This window comes from Mauremys reevesii, linkage group 12, assembly GCF_016161935.1.
Source record: "Mauremys reevesii isolate NIE-2019 linkage group 12, ASM1616193v1, whole genome shotgun sequence".
In the NCBI taxonomy this organism is placed as follows: domain Eukaryota; kingdom Metazoa; phylum Chordata; order Testudines; family Geoemydidae; genus Mauremys; species Mauremys reevesii.
The window spans coordinates 36,001,224-36,025,083 of NC_052634.1; the positions used below are offsets into that span (position 1 = coordinate 36,001,224).

The window sequence follows — 23,860 nt, forward strand, 5'->3', positions numbered from 1 at the left end:
CACAAACTCACCCACGGCCCCTTTGGCTTCTCAAGCGCCTCTGGAGGGACGCAGCTTCCCTGGCACGCAGATCGTTCCCTTCAACGCGCACTGGACGGACATTCGAAACACAGCCCTTTCCAGGAGGGAATGCGCTGCTTTTGGACCCTGGCGCCCAGCAAGAAGTCCTGGGACTCTTTTTCTGACCGATGGACCCCACTGACTTGCCTTTACCAAGCAGAAACTGAGGACCGGCTGATGGCTCTCTTTGCAAACGGACGCCATCAGACTGAGCCACGAGGCGTGCTGCAGGATAGCCCCTCCCCACCAAAAAGCAATGCCGTGACTGGGATTCGAACCGAGGTTGCTGTGGCCGCGGCGCAGAGTACTAACCACTATACGATCACGGCCAGGCGCTGGAGGTGGAGGCCAGCAGCCCAGCAGAAAATGCTCAGCTCTGCGCTCTCGGGGCAGCCACCTACCTCGCCGGCGGCCACAGGTCTTTCTCAAGTCTCCCCATTACAGTCACAGGTCAAATGCTGAGCAAAGGAAAAAAGAGAGGAAGCCAATCCCATGCCTGTCCCTTTTTCTGTCTTCCTCCACCCCTGGACCAAGTGCCTCCCCATTTGTCTGGGCCATTGTCCTCATGGCCCTGGCCAGCCTATTTCCCTTTGCCGCTCTGAAACGTGCCCCCACGTGCAGGCCCCGGGGGAGGCTTTGGCTAGGGCGAGCGTGTCCTTGCGAGGTAACTGTCTCTCTGGAGGTGAAAGTCATCAGTGCGGGGTGCGAAGGGAAGTGGCCGTCGAAGGAGAATACAAGGCATGTGGCGGGCAGGCCAGGGATTTCTTTGTCCCCCCTTCAAAAGGGGTCATCCTCCCCGTCGGGGAATCGAACCCCGGTCTCCCGCGTGACAGGCAGGGATACTCACCACTACACTAACGAGGAAAGGGGCATGGTGAGTGCCCCCAGCTCCCACAGACCAGCTATGGTCAGCGTACACCTACACCGTCGCATGGGCCCCAGCAGGCAACAACACCCCTGGCCCTCTTGTGCTTCCCAAAGGCTTTGGCCGCAGCAACAGCCCTGGGAAAAGCCCTGGCCCTCCTCACCTGCCCTTGCCCAGCAGGACGCCTTTTCGGGCCTACACAGCTCCTCACACAACACCCGCCTGGGACCTTGCCCTCCCCTACCAGCTCAGCAGCACCGTTTTTCCTCTCAAAATCTCCTCTTGCCACCCTCCCCCTTCCACACTTCACACTCACCTCATCACAAACTCACCCACGGCCCCTTTGGCTTCTCAAGCGCCTCTGGAGGGACGCAGCTTCCCAGGCACGCAGATCCGGCTGATGGCTCCCAAGTGTGCAAGTCCGTCCCCGCAGAGCTGCCCCATAGGGTGACATTGAAGAAACTGTGGAAAACGGGACGGGGGTGTGTGGGGGGGTAATAGGCTCCTATATAAGAAAAAGTCCTCCCAGACCGTCCTGTCCCTTTAAACATGGGACATCTGGTCACCCTGGAGCAGCCCCGCACTCCTGCTCCCCGGTTGGTGCGTTTGTAACCCGGGGGCTGAAGCCGACGCGAGAAAGGGAAGTGAGCGAGCTCGGAGCTCTCTGGCGCCACCTGCTGGGAGCAGAGGGAAATGACTGAGCGACGTCCTGGCTAATTTAAATATCACCTGGTTCTCTCCTGGGTGGCTCCACTGGAGAGCTGGGGCGTGGCCTGAGTGTGGCAGCACCTTATTTGCATATTAAAAGCAGCTGTTTGGGGCCATTGGGGTAAAATATGAGTAAGTTTTGGGGTTGGTCCCCACATGTTTAGTGCAGGCTGTGGGGAGCCGGGCTGAGCAGAGCCTGCCCCGACGGGGAGTGTGGTCACCCTGAGCTGGGAGCGTGTGGCCAGACATGGGGAAGGGGCTGCGGGGGGGGGGGGGGGTTGGTGGTTGTTGGAAGCAAAAAGTGTTTCCCCCGTTTTTGGTGCCTGGGCGGGGTTATCGTTACCTAATGCAGAGCAGCGGTGGGGGAGGGGAATTGAGACTCTGTTTGGGGGTTGCTGGAGGGGCGCTACACGAGCCACCCGGCGCTGGTTGCTGCTGTGGGGCATAGGACAGGTGGGGCGGGGCTATCTGGGTCCTTGAGATGAGGGGCGGTTCCTGATTGGCTGGTGCTGGCCTGCCTAGTGTTTTATGACAGCTGATCTCCCATTGGCCCTCGCGCGGGGCGGGTCTCTGAAAGCTGGTCTCCCATTGGGCCCTCCCCACCTGACGTTTCTGACAGGCTCATCTCCCATTGGTGACGTTGTCTGACAGCGATGCGGGGCGGAGCCGCCAGGGCCTTGTGCGCTCAGAGCTCAGCGCCGCCCGCGAGAAGCGGCGCGAGGCCGCGCGGGGCGGGTCCCGCTGCCGGGCGGAGGGACCGAGACCGCAGCCGCGGCGCCGCCTCCCGCCTGGCGAGAAGCCGCAGCGCCGGGGGGGTCACAGGGCGTGAGGCGCTTCCGCGCGCGGCTGTTTCCTGCCGGTCGCGGGGTGACGGGTCCTGCCCGGGGCGGCCGCGGGGTCCCGATGGCAGCGGGGGCTCTGGCGTCCGCCCGCCCGCGGCGGCTGGGAGCTGCAGGGCCACCTGCACTGGCCGGGGCTGCGGCTCCTCCTCACCCCGGTGACTGGGAGCTCCGGGCTCCGCCTGCGGTGTCTGAGCGCCGGGGCTCCTCTCCTGCCCGGGCGGCCGGGAGCTCCCGGGCTGCGGCTCCTCCTCACCGCCCCGCCGGTGACTGGGAGCTCCGGGCTCTGCCTGCGGTGTCTGAGCGCCGGGGCTCCTCTCCTGCCCGGGCGGCCGGGAGCTCCCGGGCTGCGGCTTCTCCTCACCCCGGTGACTGGGAGCTCCGGGCTCCGCCTGCGGTGTCTGAGCGCCGGGGCTCCTCTCCTGCCCGGGCGGCCGGGAGCTCCCGGGCTGCGGCTTCTCCTCACCCCGGTGACTGGGAGCTCCGGGCTCTGCCTGCGGTGTCTGAGCGCCGGGGCTCCTCTCCTGCCCGGGCGGCCGGGAGCTCCCGGGGCTGCGGCTTCTCCTCACCACCCCACCCGGTGACTGGGAGCTCTGGGCTCGGCCTGCGGTGTCTGAGCGCCGGGGCTCCTCCTGCCCGGGCGGCCGGGAGCTCCGGGCTGCGGCTCCTCCTCACCCCGCCCGGTGACGGGAGCTCCAGGCTCTGCCTGCGGTGTCTGTGCGCCGGGGGCTCCTCGCCTGCCCGGGGCGGCCGGGGGGACCCGGGGCTGTGGCTCCTCCCCACCCCCCCCCCCCCGGTGACTGGGAGCTCCGGGCTCTGCCTGCGGTGTCTGAGCGCCGGGGCTCCTCTCCTGCCCGGGCGGCCGGGAGCTCCCGGGCTGCGGCTTCTCCTCACCCCGGTGACTGGGAGCTCGGGCTCTGCCTGCGGTGTCTGAGCGCCGGGGCTCCTCTCCTGCCCGGGCGGCCGGGGGTCCCGGGCTGTGGCTTCTCCTCACCTCCCGGTGACTGGGAGCTCCGGGCTCTGCCTGCGGTGTCTGAGCGCCGGGGCTCCTCTCCTGCCCGGGCGGCCGGGAGCTCCCGGGCTGCGGCTCCTCACCCCACCCCCGGTGACTGGGAGCCCGGGCTCTGCCTGCGGTGTCTGAGCGCCGGGGCTCCTCTCCTGCCCGGGCGGCCGGGAGCTCCCGGGCTGCGGCTCCTCCTCACCCCGGTGACTGGGAGCCCGGGCTCTGCCTGCGGTGTCTGAGCGCCGGGGGCTCCTCTCCTGCCTGGGGCGGCCGGGAGCTCCCGGGGCTGCGGCGCTGCAGGGTCTGTGAGCAACGACGTGGGGCTGCGGGGTCCTCCCGCCATCAAGGCCTGTTAGGAAATCCTGGGTCCATCCGCAGCGGCTGGGAGCTCTGGGGTCCGTAGGAGCTGCAGGGTCCATAGGCAGTGGGGTGGGGCTGGGGCTCCCGGCCACCCATGGCTGCTGGGAGCTCCAGGGTCTGCCTGTGGGAGCTGTGGGGAGATGAGGGGTTTGGGCTGGAGGAGGGGGCGCCAGGCTGCTGGGTGGGGCTGAGGGATTCAGAGTGCAGGAGGGGGCTGTGGGTTGAGGCAGGGGGTCGGGGTCCAGGACGGGGTGATGGCTCTGGGGTGGGGGCAGGGATGATGGGTTCCAGGTGTGGGAGGAAGCTGGTGAGGGCTCTGGGGTGCAAGAGGGGGCTCTGGGTTTGGGGGGGTTCAGGGCTGGGTCAGGGGGTTGGGGTGCAGACTTACCTCGGGCGGCTCCTGGTCAGCGGTGCAGCAGGGGAGACCTACTGGCCACTTCCAGGGCGCAGTGCGGTGCCCTAGGACACGTAGGGACCAGCCTGCCTGAGCCCCGCAGCATTGCTGACCGGACTTTATAACCCAGTCACCCCACTGGGAGCTCCAGGGTCCCCCTGTCACATGTGGTGGCTGGGAGCTCTGGGATCCACCCACAACAGCTGGGAGCTCTGGGGGCCTCCCGCTGCTCACAGTAGCTGGGAGCTGTGAGGTCCATCCGTGGTGGCATGGGCCTGTGGGAGCCCCTTCCGACACTGGTGGCTGATAGCTGTGAGGCCCCCACCGGCCGACAGCTCCAGTCTTGCTGCCCCAGGGCTGAGGCAGAAAATGTCACTGAGATCCCTGAAAGTCACAGTTTCTGTGACCCCCTTTATATAACCTTAGCCTTAATGGTTTTTGACTGTCTCTCTCAATCTAGAGATCTGTTCTAAGGCAGATGGGACAGGGAAGACAGAAGCTCACCCCCCAGCACAGGTTTGGGCAGAAATGGCTCTTGGGCTATTTGCTGTGCATGCAGAGGACTTGTCCAGGCCGGTGGAGCAGCTCAGCCAGATGAGGAGCTGGAATAAGGAGACCTGAGCAGCCTGGAGATCCCACTTTTTCTCCACAGCCACTGCCTGTCAGCAGGATTCCTCCTTCTCCTCAGTGAAACCAAATCTAAGCACCTAGATAGCTGGTCTGTCCGCTGCACCCCAATCCCTCATGCCTGAGCCTCCCTGCCAAAGTCCTGTACCTGGCTCCAGAGAATTGTCTCACATCTCGCTGGGAACTCGACTTCTTGTGCCCAGAGAGTCTCGGCCCCATTGAGTAGAGGACCTGAGAAACACAGTGTCTGCCTTTTCCAAATAAGTACTTGGAAAGGTTTTGTTCCTGTGACCACATGGCCTAACGGATAAGTTGTCTGACTTTGGATCAGGCAATTGAGGGTTCAAGTCCCTTCGTGGTTGTGTTGGTGCAGTTTTACCTTTGTGCTGAAAGTCCTGCTCCCTTCAGGGCTGGAACCTCTTCTTGGCCGCTCAGGCCAATGCTCTGGCTTCAGCTAGAGCCCCGGGAAGGAGTTGGGGGTTGGGTGTCACAAAGGCTGGGGCATGAGCCCCAGGTGCTTCCAGTCTCGCCTTTGCCCTTCCTGACTTGCCAAAGAAAATGGGCAGCTGCCCGGGCTAGTGTGTGGAGCAGTTTCCCTCTTCGAAGTGTGCGCCTGTCCCTGTGCTGGAGGGTACTTGCTACATAGCGTCTTCGGAGCCTGGGTGTTTCTCTGCTTCTCGCCAGCTGGGGAAAAGCCTCTTGGGGTAAAATCTCCTGCCCCACGGCCAAAGTGAGCACCTGGAGTGGGAACGGTTAGAGGCCCCACCAGGGGGGCTGGCCCTGCTTTCCTACCATCTTCTGATGTTGGCCACAAAGCATCAGCAGCTGGCTGTGGGTGGTTTTCAGTGTGTGTTCGGCATGCCAGGGAGCAGGGAGCAGCCTGGCTGGGTGTCTCTGTGGCTGTCTGCTGGCCACACATAGGCATGGTCCTGCCCTCCTCTTGCCCTGCCCTTGCTTGCTCTGTGGCTTTTAAGCTTCCCTTGGAGCTGTCAGCACCAGCCGCCTCTGTCCTAGGTGCCCAGAGGAGGAGAGGTGCTGGGCTCCAGCCTGGGACTCTGCCTCCCTCCTGCCTTTCCCTGACTATGAAACCTGGCCCTGACACTCCTTTCTTCAACTGCCACGTGGGCAAGAGGAAAAGTGTGGTAGAAAGCACAAGGGCCAAACTTGTGGGCATCAGAAATCCCAAACACCCAGTCAAACCATAGCCACTTCTAGACCCCATTCCAACCAGAGACCTGGCTCCAGTGGATATGAGTCACTCAGCACAAGGTAAACAACTCATTCTTATACAGCTGGAGATAGGAAAGCGCTTGGATCTCCAGGGATTTACCATAATGTCCCACTGAGATGTGAACTCAGATTCCAGCATGCCAACCATTACACCATGGGCCCAGCTTGTGCTAGTTTCTCTGAACATTGGTGACCCTATCATAGAATACCAGGGTTGGAAGGGACCTCAGGAAGTATCTAGTCCAACCCCCTGCTCAGAGCAGGGCCAATCCACAGACAGATTTTTACCCCAGATCCCTAAATGGCCCTCTCAAGGACTGAGCTCACACACCTGGGTTTAGCTGGCCAATAGTCAAACCACTGAGCTCTCCCTCCCTCACAGGCCCAGCTTGTGTAAGGGACTGTTGGCCCTTTACTAAAAGTGAGTGGGGTTTTTTTGGTTGGCTAGTTCCCAGTTCCAATAGAAGGGGGAAGGGTCAATGGGAAATCAGGACCCTGAGACTGACAGGCCCCTGGGGCAATGGTCACCAACTGGTAGGGAACAAGTGAGAATTTGTTAATGAGTAAAATTCCTGGTGAAAATTGGCAAAGCTGTGGAAATGTTGAAAAGTTCCAGTGAATTTACACATGAAGATACAAACAGAGAGACAAATAGAGAGAAAGAGAACATCACAGACTGCACAGGCCCACACAGACATAAACAAAAACCAAACCCACACAGCACACAGAGCCATATACACACAAGGGAAAGCCACACAAAACATAGAACAAATCCACACCAAAAAATACAGCAAAAGCCCACAACAAGAAAGCACAAAAACCACATACCAAAAGAATACTTAGCAAAAAACAATCTGCATGCAAAAGTCACACACACACACACACACCCACACACATACACAAAACTATGCAAGGCATCCACAAAAATTATACAGGACCCACATGCACATCAACACGACAGACAACAAAAACCCAACATACAGAAAGCCAGACAGGGTTTGAGTCTCACAGTGAAGAGGGTGAGCACACAGGTGGTTTGGGGAGCAAAGACTGAGGGGGAGTCGGGGGCAGTGCTCTGAGCTCTGCTTGACCCCTCCTGACACAGGCGGCTGGTGGAGAGCAGAGCTTGGTAGATCTGTGGAATCTGCCCTGCTCTCTGTAAAACAAGGGGACCTCGGTGTCTTCTGAGCTGCACTTGTATTTTCTGCAGGCAAAATGATTGGCAGAAGCCATTTGCTTAAAGGAAACTAGTGCTGTAGGTGAGGTTTGAACTCACAAGCTCAGCATGACTCCACTCAGCACTGCTCTGTAAGTACTGGGCACTAACCCATTGCACCACTGGACCCTGTTTTCAGGAGTTTGTCTCCATGTTCCATGGATGGATTAGCGGAGTGTGTGTGTGTGGGGGGGGGGGGTTTGCATTAGCTAAAACAAATCCATATTAAAGGCTGCAGGATGGCAGCAGCAGAGGTGGGGAGCCTCATTCCATGTGATAGAGCTGGTTCCCCCTTCCGTTGCTGAGGGGAAGGTTGGTGCTTTGAGCCCACCCGGTGCTGGAACGTCCCATGGGGGAGATTAACAGGACTCTTGAGAAGAGAATGCAGGGGAAGTCTTTTCTATCCCTGCCTAGCTCCATTGGTCTCCTGTGGCCCTTTCGGCTCTCTGCTCCCCTGTTGGGGAGTTGCAGAGACAAGCCCCCATCTGGGGAGTCACCGAGAGGCTGTGTCCCATGGCGTGTGTGGGGGAGGGGTGGATGGAGCTCAAGGGGAGAAGGTTGTGTGTGACAGTGTGTGGGGGATGGTGTGTTCCTTAGGATAGAAATGATGGAAAACACAGGGGTAGTGACAGTGAAGCCCCGTGTCTGAGTGTTATGACCCTGTGTGGTGCAGCCGTTTACCTTCCCCTCCTATGGTCTCAGCTTTCATTGAATCCAGCATTTTTTCACCTGTCCTCACCACAGAGGTGTCCCACGTGCCTCAGCTACCGAGTGTCCCTCTTAGAGACGCCGAGGACTGGAACTGATTTCAGCTGCTGGACAGCTCTGCTAGGTCTTTATTCATTTGCACAGGAAAATGCTGAGTGTTTAAATTCATTTCAAGCCCCCTGCCCCCATTCAGCGAACTCCTGAACATACTGGAGATGGGTCTGGAAATCGATTTTGATTCGAAAAAGTTTTTAAAAGGGATCACTTGGATTGGAATTAGGAACCCATTACTCTGCAGGGAAACATTCACCCACTGAACTCTACTCTCAACAGAGAGCGCCATGTATAGCCCAGAGCAGGGACAGTTTTTAACCTGGGGGTTAGTAAACTTTCTCGCTATACAAACACCACAGCTTACAAACTCCCCACCCCCGCTCTGTGTCACCAGAGCACAACAACAACTCTCCTTGGAGCACTCGCAGCTCCCCAGCTCCCTGCCCGTCAGTCTCTCCAGCATTGCTCCAATCCCTTAAAGCAGGGTCTCAACCTCAATTTACCTTAGGGCCAGGGCCAGGGCCAGTCCTCCAGTTCTCCCAGTGGGCCAATAATGTCACTCATACTGCCCAGAACCTGCCCCCAAAACTCTGCCCCTCACCTGCCTAAGGCTCTGGGAGGGAGTTTGGGTGGGGGGAGGAGGTCTAGGGTGCAGGCCCTGGGCTGGGGCTGGGGATTGGGGTGCAGGGTCTGGGAGGGAGTTTGGGTTGGGGAGGGGTCTGGGGTGCAGGTTCTGGGATGGAGTTTGGATGCTGCTGCAGGCTCTGGGCTAGGGCAGGAGGAAGGGGAACAGGAGTAGGGGTGGGGTTGCGGGAAGGGGAGGAAGATTGGGGTAGGCGGGAGGGTGTGGGAAGGGGAGGGGTGCAGGCTCTGGAACACATTTTCGGAACTTGTGGGTGCACACGGAGAGGCTGCAGGCTGTGGGAGGGAGTTTGGGAGCTGTGGGGTGTGGAGGGTGGGGATGCAGGCTCTGGGAGAGAGATTGGGGATGGGGGTGAAGGCTCAGGAAGGGGGTCAGGAGTGTGGCGCTTACCTGGGGCTCCAAGGCAGGGCGGGCTGGGGGTCCCATTGGCCACAGGGGTGATCAGGCAGGGGCAGTGCGCGGAGGCCCAGCCCCACCCTGCCCTGCCATGGGGAGGGGCTGGCAGCCACTGGAGCGAGCAGGCAGATGCTGCTCAGCTCCGCTGCACTGACGGGGCCCCTGGGGGGGAGCGCCTGGGGGCAGCAGGTGGGGCCAAGGGAGTGACCTGGTCCCAAAACTGCTGGAGCCCCACGGGCAAGACCTGGGGACCAGGACTGCCAGCCAGACAAACACCTTTAAGAGGAGGTGTCCCTCTCCCTGTCACAAACTGATCTTCCTCCTTCAGTTCAGTGACAGCCTGAATTGTTCCTTATCCTGCCAGAGCCAGAGGACTGAAAGCAGCAACATCAAACCCCGGTGTAGCTCGCAGGAATGGACATAAACACTCCCTGGTATCTGAGGAGATGTTCAGCTTTGCCCTTGGTCAACTTCAAGGCTAAAGGGAAAGGAGGTGGCGCCAGGTATAAAGAGTGAAACACGACACATCATAGTTATGCCCATGGTGGCTGCAAAATCTTTTGATGTACTTCTTCTTATCAGCAGTGTATTGTTTTCTCTGGAGTCTAGGCCTTGACCAAGAAATTTGTATCTTGATAAAATAATCGACTGCCCCTGGTGAAGGCAATGGACTTGACACCCACTGAGGTGTCCCAACACAGGTACAAGTACTAACAACAGTGGCTGCCTTTAGCCATAGATTTTAATCGGGGCAATAAATACAAACCCCTGTTAAATCATTTCTCAGCCTGAGTCCTTCACCCACATTTCCTAGAGCATTGGGCCACCATGTGGACGTTTCATTTCCGACCTCAGTTTCACACAGAGACAAAATTTCCTTTACACAGATCCATGAACAGCAAAACCTCCCTGTGTCTCTGGTCTGAGCCAGGGCATTCGATTCCAGTGAACCCTTCTCTCCTGCAATGGAGACGGTCAGACTGAGGGGACGTGGCACCTGCATCCCTGCCAGGGAGATATTGGCTCGGCTCTTTCTTTCTGCTGCTGCTGTTAGTCCATGAAACATCAAGGGTGAAATGCAAGACTGAATTCACGCACCAGCCCTCAGTGCCCCAGAGAAATCCTGCCCCCTGCTATTGGAACGATGTGCTGGAGATTTGACTAGGAAAGGGACTGTCTGAATTGTCAGAGTGGGGAATGAACAACAATCTACAGCAATGTCGTTCACACAAACACTCTCCCATCCTGCTCCAACTGGAAGGGAAATGGGCAGGAATTCTCGCTGTTCACCCAAGGACACACTTACACTAATGCAGCCATGAGTGTGCTGGGGAAGCTGGTCTGAGCAAACAATTTGAAGTGACAATTCAGTGAGAACAGAATCATCATGTAGTGAAATAAGTATAGCTTAAGTAGTTGTGGCGGAGGGGTTAAGGTGATGGACTAGAAATCCATTGGGGTCTCCCTGCGCAGGTTCGAATCCTGCCAACTATGCAAGTGCTGCACTGTTGTTATTATTGTAGTCTTAGTACCTGAGCATCCACAGTGCAAACTGGAGCCAGATCTAGTTTCACTCTGTCTACACTTAAAACACTGCAGTGGCACCGCTATAGCAGTTTGGAGTAAACAGTGACTGGAGGAGTTTTCCCATCCCTGTAATAGCTACATGGACAGAACAATTCTTCCTTTTCTTTAGCACTATCTAACCAGGGCTTAGGTCACCTTAACTAGATGGGTTTGGGGGGGTGTCACACCCTGAGAGACGTCGCTTTGCCAGTTCAGTGCCCAGCGTACACCAGCCCTTAGATCCCTCTTGGTATTTCAATGCAGGCACTGACCTGTGAGAGGAAAACATCAGCTCACAACCACAGAGACTGAATTCCCCACAATTAATCTCACTGCACTTTCCAGAAAGTCACAAAATTCAATTCATTCTTGCTAGGAGAGAGAAAAAATAAGTGACACTAAGTTTTTGGCTTGGTTAAAAAAAATTAAGTGTTTAATCAATATAGTAAAAATCTGTATTGATTCCTCTAACTAGCACCACAGCGTGAAATAGGAACAGAGACAAATCTTGTCAGTGACGACCAATTTTGCAAATGATCTTCCCATTATTAATTTCCATGCTGCCCCCACTGGAGGTCTGGGCATCTCCAGTGTCACTGCTCTGCGTTCACCGTCCCCTAGAATTGTTCTCGGACATTCGACTTCCTCTGCAGCATGGGGCACGGGTCACTTGCTGGAGGATTCCCTGCACCTTGAGGTCTTTAAGCCACGATTTGAGGACTTCAATAACTCAGACATAGGTTAGGGATTTCTTACAGGAGTGGATGGGTGAGATTCTGTGGCCTGCATTGTGCAGGAGGTCAGACTAGATGATCATAATGGTCCCTTCTGACCTTAAGTCTATGAATCTAGTCCCAAATTTGGAAAATTGTGCAGTTCAGAATGTGAAAAGTGACCCCGTCTCCTTCCTGCACCTGCTCTACATTGCTCCACAGCAGCTTCTCCACCTGCAGAGTCACCCCAGCACAGCAGTGCAGCCCCCAGGGTTCAGCAGGGGCCCCTGGCAAGGACTGTGGGTGCAGCTAACAGCCCGGTGTGCCTGGCAGTGAGGCAGCTGTAAAAAAGCAACACTCCCCCCAGAAGTACAGAGACTGAATTCCCCAACTATAACATCATGACCCCCTGTAGAAAGCCACACGTCAGTTGTATTTTCACAGGGAGATGCAAAAATCAAGTGACACCAATTTTTAAGTTGAGTAAATAAAGTTGAGGAGATAGTTATTAACCTCCCAAAAATACACTAAAGATCCCTCAACATGACCCCTGAAGGTGAAATATGAACAGAGACAAACCTTGTCAGCAAAGGCTCATTTCCCAAACGATCCTCAAATAGTTACTATTCCCACCCCTCCTCCACAGGAGCTCTGTGCAGTGTAACTGTTCTGCAGGCAGCTTCCCATAAAATGTTGTTGTGGGACATTCCCAGGCCTGGAAATGTACCAAGGACAGAATTTGAAGAGCAAACCTGGCTCCCCGCACCAGGCGGGATTTGAGAGTTTTGTCTTTGTCAATAGTACAGACGCCAGGGGCAGGACTCCAGGCTCTGCTTGAGGGATCCTGGCCCAGGGGCTGGAGGGGAGAAAGGATTGTAGATTCTCACCTGCGCTCTAGAGAGGAGGTAATAAGTGAAGGGGGCCTTTTTGACTCTGCCCCTCCTCAGTGTCCCCAGGGCTGGACTACAGGCCAAATGAGGGGGTGACACCACTTTGTTAATGAAAACCAGTGCTCCAGGTGAGGCTTGAACTCACAACCTCAGCATAGCTCCTCTCAGCACTGCCCTATAAGTACTGTGCGCTAACCAATTGCGCCACTGGAGCACCTGTGCAGTATGATTCTCCCAGTTCCCTAGGTTGATACAGCCAAGGAGTGACCCCAAAACATTCTCAGTGGGGCTGAGAGCAGATAGCGACAAGTGTTGGTACTCGGTGGGGTGGATTCTTCTTAAGGGTTCCAGGCCCCATTTGACCCTTTTGTTCTTCCCTGTGTAATAACAGAGCTGATTAAGACTCAATGGAGAGTCTTGTTGCAGACCAACGGATCTGAAATCACTGATAACCAGCTCTAAGCATTAGTCCTGCTTTGGGACAGTGTCTCTCATGCAAGAAACTGCCCAGTCTGCGCTAGCAGTGAGGCTCCCTCACTAACAGCTGAAATCAGGGAGAGCTGTGTGAAGTGCAGGGACACGGGGTGCCTGGACAGGGGGGAACGACACCCCAGGGCTTTTAAAAATGGGAGGGCTCTGCCTTGCCACTTTGTAATGACCGTAGGGGCGAGTGAGGGTGGGGAGGGGGTGGAGAGCAGTGAGCGGGAGGCGTGGTCTGGGGGTAAGAGGCAGCGTAGGAGGGGAGCGTTGGGGAGAGGGGTGGGGCAGGGGCGTGGAGTTGAGTAGAAGGGGTGGGGCTACTGTTCGGGGTCTGGTGGCCACTACTTTTAGGAAGCCTGTTCCGCTCCTGGTGGGACCACAAGACGTCTCAGAGCAGAGAGGGTGGCCAGCAGAGCAGTGACAGGGGGGAACGGCAAGGGGCCGGCAATGTGGCCAGACAGCGGAGGGAGAAAGGGGCTTTCCCCCCAGGAGGTGAGAGGTGAACTCTGGGTTTTCACTGACCCAGGGCAGCAGCTGTGGGTGAGGTGCAGTGAAGGGAGGGGCACATCCACAGAGCTTCTGGGGTCTGGATTTAAGAGCCCGAGGCAAAAGGCGCACTGGGGGGGGGGGGTGTTTTGCTCATAGTGTTGTGTTATGAATCCTGATTGTGGTGTTTTCCCAAGTTAATACAAGGTGATTATCCTCCTTTTTATTAAAGTTTCTTTCCTGCACTCAGTGGTTGTGAGTGGGGAAAGTATCGCCTCTTAGAGGCACCCAGTGGCCAGGGTTAGTTTACCCAGGTTACTGGGTGGGGGCTTAAGCAGATTGTGTGTTGTATTGTTGAAGAGGAGCCCCAAGCACCCAGACAGGGAACTGTAACTTCAACCTTCAGAGTTAGAGCCAGAGGTGCTGCCAGCTGAGCTAGCCAGGCCGGCTAAATGTATTAAGCCCTTTCACCGCAAGAGCAAACACCGGGTACTTCTGTGCTTCTCAGCAGCTGGGAAAAAGCCTCTTGGGGGAAATATCTCCTGCCCCACCGCCAAAAGGAGCCCCTTGAGTGGGAACGGTCAGAGGCCCCACTCAGGGGCTGGCCCTGCTTTCCTACCGCCTTGTGATGCTGGCCGCTGAACGAATGCTGGTCTGTGGGTGGCCTTCAGTGGGGGTTCGGCATGGCAGGGAGCAGGCTGGCCACGCATAGGCATGGTCCTGCCCTCCTCTGGCCCTGCCCTTGGTTGCTCTGTGGCTTTTAAGCCTTCCCTTGGAGCTGTCAGCACCAGCTGCCTCTGCTCCAGGTGCCCAGAGGAGGAGAGGTGCTGGGCTCCAGCCTGGGACTCTGCCTCCCTCCTGCCTAGCCCTGACTATGAAGCCTGGCCCTGGCCCTCCTTTCTTCAAGTGCCAGGTGGACAAGAGGTAACATGTGGCTGCAAGCAAAATGGCCAAACTTGTGGGCCTCATGTGATGCAGCAAGAATCCCAACCACCTGGTCAAACCACAGGCATCAGGGTCACAAGTTCTAGAGCCCCAACCAATTTTGGCCATCAGACCTGGCTCCAGTGGGCAAGTCACCCAGCAGGAGGGGAAAGATTTGCTTTTGCACAGCTGGAGACAGGGAAGTTGAGCACTGTGAGCTCCAGGGCTTTACCACAAGCCAACACAAGGTCCCACTGAGATTTGAACTCAAATTGCCAGATTCAGAGTCCTGAGTGCAGCCCGTTACACCATGGGACCAGCTTGTACTGCTTTCTCTGCACAGTGGTGACTCTCACGGGGCTGGCTCATGTAAGGGACTGTTGGCCCCTTACTAAAACTTAGTGGGGTTTTGGTTGGCTAGTTCCCAGCACCAATAGAAGGGGGAAGGGTCAATGGGAAATCAGGCCCCTGAGACTGACAGTCCCCAGGGGCAATGGGGAGAGGACAAAGCTCCAAGTTAGCCGCACTGACAGGCCAAGCAGTGTAATGAGGGAGTCACCAGGCCAGGGGTCCCATCCTCCATGGGAGCTGGAACTGCCTGGGCCAGAGTGGGGCAGAGCTAAGGAGAGAGCAGGAGCCCGAGAAGAGCCGGGGAGCAGAGCTGCACCAGCCAGGGAGAACCAGAGCAGATCTGTGCTGGGAGCCGAGCCGGAGCAGCACGAGCTGTAGAAGCTGCCTAGGGAGCAGATCTGTGCTGGGAGAAGAGCTGCAGCAAGCGGAGCCAGAGGAGCAGCCCAGGGAGCTGGAGGCAGAGCCGCAGCAGCACTGGGGCTGGAGGTGGGTGCAGTGAGCAGCGTGGGAGAGCGAGGGGGACCTTGGGCAGAAGGCCCAGTGCAAGGAGATGCCATCAGTCAAGAGATCTTGCAGGCCAGACTTTTGGGGGTGGGGGGATCATATCCCCTACATGGGGGCAGACACTGGGAACAAGGGGCCTGTCACCTAGAGCGTGTTGCCACCACCAGAGCAAGTGTCCAGCCCGTGGTGTCCCTGCAGCACAGCCAGGGCCTGGGGAGGAGGCCTGGGACATGTGAGGGAGAGACTGTGACCTGCCCTGACCCTCCAGAGACGCTGGTTGTGATCTCCCTGCGCCACAGAACAGGGTGACGTGTTTTCCTTTCCCATCTTTCCTTGTGTTTTACATTGATTGCTGGGTAATAAATGGTGTTCACTTGAAGCACATGCAATGAGGAGTGGGTCAGGGAAGTGCCCAGAGCGGAGCGAGTACCCCAGAGTGAGGACACTGTAGCCCCCGTTCAAGTGACCATGGCAAGATTGGAGGTCAAGCCCCCTAGGAATCCTGGGCCCAGCCTTGTTAGGGATACAAGGTCTCTGCCATACATGAGAGTAGAAAGAGAGTCCTTGAGGTCAGGCAGCCTCTGGGTAAGGGGGTGGGGACTCAGATCCTTCCGCTGGCCAATTCCACTGGGGTCGTGTATAAGCCAGATTAGACTCTCCTTACACTTGTACTCTGTCCTCACTGCTTCTCTCTCTTCCTTCCCCCATCTCTGCTGCTCCCTCTCTGGGCTTTCTCAGCACCTGGCCCCACAGCACTTCCTGGCAGCCAGAGACTGCGCTTTCTGCATCTGCCGATGTGGCCTCTCTCCTGATTGCTAAGGAAAGGAACCTTTCCAGGAAATGGCCACAGCTTCTGGGAATCCCTGTGTGGCTGTGAACAGCATATGGGTCCTGGCACATAAGGCAATTTAAAAGCTGAGCACCCAGACAGGGGCTTGAACCCTGGACCCTCAGATTAAGAGCCTGATGCTCAACCAACTGAGCTACCTGGGCTTGTTGAGAAACAGCTTCACCGTTAAAGCAATAAAGAATCCTGTGGCACCTTATAGACTAACAGACGTTTTGCAGCATGAGCTTTCGTGGGTGAATACCCACTTCTTCGGATGCAAGTGGTGGAAATTTCCAGGGGCAGGTTTATATATGCAAGCAAGAAGCAAGCTAGAGATAACGAGGTTAGTTCAATCAGGGAGGATGAGGCCCTGTTCTAGCAGTTGAGGTGTGAAAACCAAGGGAGGAGAAACTGGTTCTGTAGTTGGCAAGCCATTCACAGTCTTTGTTTAATCCTGAGCTGATGGTGTCAAATTTGCAGATGAACTGGAGCTCAGCAGTTTCTCTTTGAAGTCTGGTCCTGAAGTTTTTTTGCTGCAGGATGGCCACCTTAAGATCTGCTATTGTGTGGCCAGGGAGGTTGAAGTGTTCTCCTACAGGTTTTTGTATATTGCCATTCCTAATATCTGATTTGTGTCCATTTATCCTTTTCCTTCACCGTTCAGCACAAGAGCGAGCAGGCAGGCAAACGAGAGGCAAAAAAAGTCCCAGGAACCCCTCCTCTTTTTCTGCACAGCCACTGCCTGTCAGCAGGGTTCCCCCTCCTCCTCCTCAGTGAGACTAAATCTAAGCACCTAGACAGCCGGTCCGTCCGCTGCACCCCAATCCCCCATGCCTGAGCCTCCCTGCCAAAGCCCTGCACCTGGCCCCATACAATTAAGTCTCACATCTCGCTGGGAACTCGACTTCTTGTGCCCAGAGCGTCTCGGCCCCCTCAGCAGATGACCTGAGAAACACAGTGTCCGGCTTTTCCAAAGAAGAGCTTAGACCCCCTCATCATGTGGCCTAAAGGATAAGGCATCTCCCTGTGGATCGGATGATTCAGGATTTGAGTCCCCTCATGGTTGTGCTCACTTTGTGCTGCAAGTCCTGCTCCCTTCAGGTCTGGAACCTCTTCTTGGTCACTCAGGCCAATGCTCTGGCTTCAGCTAGAGCCCCAGGAAGGAGTTGGGGGGTGGGTGTCACAAAGGCTGGGGCATGAGCCCCAGGTGCTTCCAGTCTCGCCTTTGCCATTCCTGACTTGCCAAAGAAAATGGGCGGCTGCCCGGGCTAGCGTGTGGAGCAGTTTCCCTCTTCCAAGTGTGCGCCTGTCCCTGTGCTGGAGGGTACTTGCTACATAGCACCTTGGGAGCCTGGGTGTTCCTCTGCTTCTCGCCAGCTGGGGAAAAGCCTCTTGGGGTAAAATCTCCTGCCCCACTGCCAAAGTGAGCACAGAGCGTGGGAACAGTAAGAGGCCCCACCGGGGGGGCTGGCCCTGCTTTCCTACCGTCTTCTGATGTTGGCCACAGAGCATCAGCAGCCGCCCTGCATGCTCCTCTGTGGGTGGTCTTCAGTGGGGGTTTGGCATGGCAGGGAGCAGGCTGGCTGAGTGTTTTTGTGCCCATCTGAAGGCCACACATAGGCATGGTCCTGCCCTCCTCTGGCCCTGACCTCAGTTGCTCTGTGGCTTTTAAGCCTTCCCTTGGAGCTGTCAGCGCCATATGCCTCTGCTCCAGGTGCCCAGAGGAGGAGAGGGGCTGGGCTCCAGCCTGGGAAGCCTGGCCCTGGCCCTGCTTCCTTTAAATGCCATGTGGGCAAGAGGAAGAGCTGCAGCGACAGGGACCAAAGTTGTGGGCATCAGGTGAAGCAGAAAGAAACCCAACATCAGGTCAACCCGCAGGAATCTCTAGCCAGACGGTTAAGTTCTAGGACCCCGCCCTCTAGCGGCCCAGCTGGACCAGAGACCTATCTCCAGTGGGCACCAGTGACCCAGGAGGAGGAGAAACAAAACATCCCCTCTAGTTCAGCCAGGGAGAGGGTAACTGAGCACATTGGGCTCCAAGGCTTTGCAGCAAACCACCCTACCTGGCAGAGGCCCCACTGAGATTTGAACTCAGATTCCAGGACTCAAAGTCCTGAGCGCTGCCCATTACACCATGGGACCTGCTGCTGTTTTGTTTTCTAGACCCCTGTGACTCTCAGCTGGCTGGTTTGCACTCTGCACTTATTGCTTCCCACCAGCGGCTTCCTCTCGCAGGACTCTCTCTCCTCCTCCAGTGACTGTGGTCCTGCACTACCGGATCCGTGGGTCCTTCCCTGAGTCCCCGCATCCCCCTGCTTTGTCTCCATTCCCTGCAGGCTGCAAAAATGTCAGGGGAGGCCGCCCCTCCCTTCACTCGGTGCTCCCGCTCATATTGGCCAGCTGCAGCCTCATCTCCTGGAACTCAGGCAGCTGTCGCTTGATCCGATCGTACAGTCACACGCTGACTGGCTCCCCAGCCTGGATGCTCTTGTGGAAATCCCACAGGTGACGCTGCAGGACTTGGCTCTGTTGGTTTCTTTAATGTTGTGGTGTTTGCACGACTGCCAGAACAAAGCCGCCAACTTCTCCCTCACTGACTCCCACCAATCCCCCTGGTTACCATAGAACCCTCTGATGCTTTCCCATTCTGCCCACACCGCCAGGCCTCGGCCCCCTGCTCCTTTATCTTGCAAGCTCTGGATGTTCAGCTTCACTATCCTCTGCCCTGAGTCAGGGACAGGGGCGGGTCCAGGCACCAGCACAGCAAGCTGTGGGGGGTGGCCTGCCGGTCGCTGTGAGGGTGGCAGTCAGGCTGCCTTCGGCAGGCTGCCTGCAGGAGGTCCCCTGATAATGCAGATTAGGCAGCATGCTTGTGGGAGCTCTGCCAGTCCCGCGGCTTCAGCGGCAATTCGGTGGTGGTTACGCCGAAGGCACGGGACCGGCGCACCTCCCGCGGGCATGCCGCCGAATCCGCCTTACCAGGGGACCTCCGGCAGGTGTTGGGATAGATCTGTATTACATTATACACTAATGTTAGATGTGTAGACAGTGTGACTAGAAAGGAGCAGTGTGACGGTGCTGCCCGTGGGAGCCAGCTGAGGTCACTCAATCAGGGTGAACTGCAAACAGAACGGGGCAGACAAACCCCAAACGCTGGTGGTTATTCTAATACTTAGATTTACCAACCTGCACAAAACAGCTTCTGTAGCACCTCACTGGTCACTTAGAAGTCCAAACAACGCAGTTCCCTTAAAGTGCCCAGCCTCAGGCCTCCGTCCAGACACACACGTCAGATATGATGATGATTCCTGAAAATCTGATCTCATTATATAAGAGAAAAGGTTCTTCCAATCCCAAAGGATCAGCCACATACCCAGGTTCAATTATAACTTAGATCTTACCCAAAATACACCAATTCTTATTAACTAAGCTAAAATTTATTAAAAAAGAAAAGAGAGAGAGTGTTGGTTAAAAGATCAATATACAGACAGACTTGAATTAAATTCTTGAGGTTCAGATGCATAGCACAGATGAGCTTGTAGTTGCCAAAAGTCCTTTTAGAAACAGTTCAGAGGTGATAGTCCAATGTCCATATTCAGGGTGACTCCAGTCAGTGACTTGGGATCTCAATCCTTATGGCTTAAGGTTTCCCCGTCTTAAATCCCAAAGCAGATCTGAGATGAAGCAGGATCATGTCCAAGGGTTCTTATATATTTCCAGCAGCCTTTCAGCCTAAGAAAACAATAGGCTTAACTCCTTCTCCCAAACATCCTGGCAATTAGCACAGGGTAATTTACCCATTAAACAGTTCAGATCCAGGTTAGCACAACCTTCAAAGAGACACAGAGACAATAATACTATTTGACTCAAGTATCATCATAAATATTAATATTCCTTTTTTGATCTTTGAATTAAAACTACAGCAATAGACAAGACTTGTTTGCTGACATCACAAGCCCTGACAAACATCTCCCCTTCTACCTCTAACAATGCAGACTTGCATTTCAAAGCTCTGTTCATTTACAGATCTTCCTAACCAGTCCTTAAGGTTCACCCATGGGTCAGGTCAGTGGGTGAGGTGAGTTAATTAACTCTTTCTGGCCCTGTCACCTTTCAATGAAATATTATATTATACTCATAACGTCACAGGAGGTCAGGAATAGGATAGCAGGGGCTGCGGGTCGGGAGTGAGGGGCACTGTCAGAGCTGGAGGGAGCGCAGGGCGCTGCGGGTCGGGAGTGAGGGGCACCGTCAGAGCTGGAGGGAGCGCAGGGGGCTGCGGGTCGGGAGTGAGGGGCACCAGCAGAACTGTGAGTCTGGAGGTCAGGACTGTACGACTCTGGCAGGGTGGCCATTTAGAAATCTTTTCCTTACTTTTCTTTTTCGCCTGGCCTCAGCGTTAGGACCGTTTGGGTGTTTCAGTGTGTGTGTTTTCCCATTTGGAGGCATTTGGAAGTTTGGAAGGGGAGCCGAAAGAGGAGTCTTTTTCACAAGCAAGTTGGCTTTCTGCACAGGTAGGGCCCTTGGCCGTAAAGCTTAGCTCCGTCAGTGTGTCTGCATGGGGTTCCTCCAGTGCCTCAAGAGCCCGTGCAAAACTCTCGGTGTGGGGTGTTTGGCTTCCGCCAGTCAGAGTGTGGTGCCTGCGTCTTCCCAGGGCCGGCTCCCGTGAGGGGCGCATAACTTGGGAGGAAAGGGATAGAAGAGAAAGCAAGTGAAGCTGACTTCGAGTGGTGGTGCCCCTGGGCGGTGTGGTCCTCCTGCTCCTTCCTGTCGGAGGGGTGGGCTCGAGTGTGGGCTTGGGGGGTCTGGTTGTGGGCGGTGGGAGGATGGTGTCCAGGGAAGTCCCAAAGGTCACCCTGCGCCGGCGGAGTGTGAAGCCTCTCCCCTAGGTTGGGGTGCCGAGTATTAAGCCTTCCTCTGTGGCTTGGGCTGGGGAGCGTGATCCGGCGTCGGGTCCATTTGGGTGGAGCTGTCGGCCGGCAAGAATTCGGGCCATCAGGTCAACCCTCTGTGGACAATGGGGGTGAGCCGGCAGGCCTGCGATTTTGGCTTCGCGGGTGGGCAGCTCAAGCCTGGCCTCCTATGAGCCTGGAAGGCAGCCGGCCGGGCTCACCCGTCTCCTCCCCGGGCCCAAGTTCCTTTCAGGCAGCAGGTGGAGCGAGGAGCCCAGGGAGGAGAGCCCAAGGAGGTGTCCGGAGCCTCGTCCTGCCTGGTGCCCAGCAGGGCTCTTGCCTGCTCCCGGCCCACCTGGTTTTGGCCTCTGCCACCCCTAGCAGTCAGCCAAAAGAGCAGAAGTCACCCTCTCCCTCACGCAGTGGCCAACATGGGGCTTGAACTCATGACCTTGGCGTTATTAGCACCACGCTCTAACCAGCTGAGCTAGCCGGCCTACGGGAAGCCCTCCCTTGCCTGACCCTTTTGGAAGGAGTCACCAGCTGGCGCGGGGAACGATGTGGCCTCCGTTATCGAATGGATGGATCAAGACACCATCCCCCAAGGTAGGGGAATTAGCTCAAGTGATAGAGCGCTCGCTTCGCATGCGAGAGGCAGCGGGATCAATGCCCGCATTCTCCAGCGGCAGGGCAGCCGCGGGGACCTTCTCTTGCCCTTCTTTTAGAAGCCATGGACAGTCAGCCGGCTCAGCTCCTCCAGTGGCCTCCATCCCTCTCCCCGCTTGGCCTCCCAAAAAGCCAGTCCTTGCGGAGCACAAAGCTCTTCCACCCCGGCCCTTCTCCCCCTTGCGCTGACTGGGAGGCTGGAGACAGCTGGGGGAAGTTAGCTCAAATGGAAGAGCATGGGAGAAGTAGTCAGACCCATACACACATTCTCCAGCCTGCTCTGCTCTGCTGGGCTGGGCTCTAGTGGGGGACCTGCACCTTTCTTTCTGAGCTCTCACTGGAGCACAATCCCTTTCCTCCTCCCTCCCTGCTAGTCTACGCCAAGCTCATTGGCCGGGAGGGAGAGCCACTCAAATACAGAATTACTCACATCCCAGGGGTCCATGAAGGGAATGAGGAGATGGGCGGGGTGGCACGCGATACCAGCTCAGCTGAGACCGTGAGACCTCGCAGCCTCCTGATCTCAGGCAGCATGGCAGCCGTGGAGCAGAGCAGAGCACGCAGACAGCTTGGAGACAGCCAAAGCGGGGAAGGGCTGCGTTGGTCTGGAAGAGGGAGTCGGTGGCTGTCTATCCTGGCGGAGGCAGGGTCGTTTTGCTGTATGCTGGGCCAGGGGCCAGGGAGCCTGCTAGAGTTGCTGAGCTGGGCCTGCTCCTGGCTTTGCTTGGGTTAGAGGAAAGTGGTGAAGATAAGAACGGCCCTCCTGGGTGAGACCGGTGGTCCATCTAGGCCACTATTCCGTCTTCTGACAGTAACCGATGCCAGGAGCTTGAGAGGCAATGGCCAGAGCAGGCAATCGTCAAGTGATCTATCCCTGCGTTGTCTTCTGAAGTTTGGTGCTTGTTTCAGGGGCTAACTCTCAGCCCAGACACACTCCAGGGAGGGAGCATTGGTGTTTGTGCCGAGGAGCGTGGCTGGGACTCGGACCCCCTTCCCCAGCTCTGGGTAGTGCCTCCCCCCCCCATTTCAGGCTGTGTTCTGCTTAAGGCCACAGAGCCCTTGCCTTTTTTTGCCCGGTGCCTGAGAGTCAGGCCAGCTGCGGGGAATTAGATCAAGCGGCAAAGCGCTCGCTTTGCATGCGAGAGGTAGTGGGGGACGCTGCCCGCATTCTCCGAGCCTGTCGACTAAGGGCTCTTGATGAGCCTGGTGGACGGGAGAGCCGGCCATCTGACTTTTGGCCTTGCTGCCCGTAGCGGTCAGGCCGAAAAATCAAAAGCCATCCTCCCCAGGCCCACAGCCACCCAGGGGCTCCTCTGCACCATCTTGCCTGAGCTGGTGGAAGTGGAGCCTGGAACTGAGCTGATGCGCTGAGGGTTATTTGCACTGTGCGCTTCACATGGAGGTGAAAACACGGGGCACAGATCTTTGAGCACAACCCTCGTCCTGAGGAATGGGGGGGGGGGCTGCATAAAGAGAGACCGGCTCTCCCTGGCGGGGCTGCAGCGGCTCTTCACAGGGGCAGTCCCACTGCCAATCGGTACCAGAGTTTTGAAAGCCTCCTTTCGTGGGCTGACCTGGCTCCCCTCTCTTTAGGGAGACTGGTGACCCCAAACTTCCCAGAAACCATCATAGCGAGGCCAACCTGAGCACAGACACCTGCTCAGCACCCCGGGGTGCAGCCCTGAACTCCGGCAATCAGCTACGCTCAGCTGCCCACCCAACAAGCGTCACACGCAGGAGCCTTCGTGCCTCGCGTGTTCAGCTCCCTCCCAGCGCCAGCTTTAAACTCCGCTGCTCAGTTCTAAGCTTTGGCCACACGGGGGCAGCCTGGAGCTCAGCCAACGCCTCCCGTTGCTGGTTGCGTTTCCCGCTCCTCGTGGCAGGTTCACACCCCGCAGGCAGAGCTCTGAATCGGAGCCGAACCGTTCCCCAAATCCAGCGCTTTAGCAGCAGCTTTGCTAGGAAAGCGCTGACGTCCCCAAGTAACGTAAGAGCCAGAGCGCTGTGTGCAGGATCTTCTCTTGGGCCCCTCACCGTGGTGTCTGTCAGGCGCAAGGAGAAACCAGGGAAATGTTTTCATGGCGTTTAAGGGCAGAAGGGGCCATTAGCTCAGCTAGTCTGACCCCCGAATAACACAGAATTACACCATGACACGTATTGATCCCACAGACCTTAGATAGATCAAAGCGTTTCAGCCCTCAGGAAGGAGGCTAAACTGGGTACCAGAGGCAGCGAACAAGGGGCCCCCAAGGCAATGGCAGGGATCTGACAAGGTGAAATATGCCCCGATGATCCCAGCAGGCGACCCACCCCCATGCTGCAGAGGTGGGAGTCCCTGTTCCTCCTGCCCTTAAGAATCTCTGGTGGTAAGTGGGTCCCCCCAGTTCCCCAGATAAGAATCCTCCATGTGATTTCCCTGGCTTCACCTCCAAATAAGAACATTGTGTGGAGGGGGT

General features: G+C 56.7%; 4 non-coding genes across 4 annotated transcripts; all 4 read right to left on the reverse strand.

The window, feature by feature from the left end:
• Nucleotides 1-852: 852 nt before the first annotated feature.
• Nucleotides 853-924, reverse strand: TRNAD-GUC. Its single transcript has one exon. It is a non-coding gene; the product is annotated as a tRNA-Asp (tRNA).
• Nucleotides 925-12,392: 11,468 nt separating this feature from the next.
• On the reverse strand, nucleotides 12,393-12,486 carry TRNAI-UAU. Its single transcript has 2 exons — nucleotides 12,449-12,486; nucleotides 12,393-12,428 (listed from the first exon to the last, which is right to left on the reverse strand). It is a non-coding gene; the product is annotated as a tRNA-Ile (tRNA).
• A 3,451-nt stretch (nucleotides 12,487-15,937) lies between these two features.
• Nucleotides 15,938-16,010, reverse strand: TRNAK-CUU. Its single transcript has one exon. It is a non-coding gene; the product is annotated as a tRNA-Lys (tRNA).
• Nucleotides 16,011-21,161: 5,151 nt separating this feature from the next.
• Nucleotides 21,162-21,235, reverse strand: TRNAI-AAU. The gene has a single exon. It is a non-coding gene; the product is annotated as a tRNA-Ile (tRNA).
• Between the last annotated feature and the right edge of the window lie 2,625 nt (nucleotides 21,236-23,860).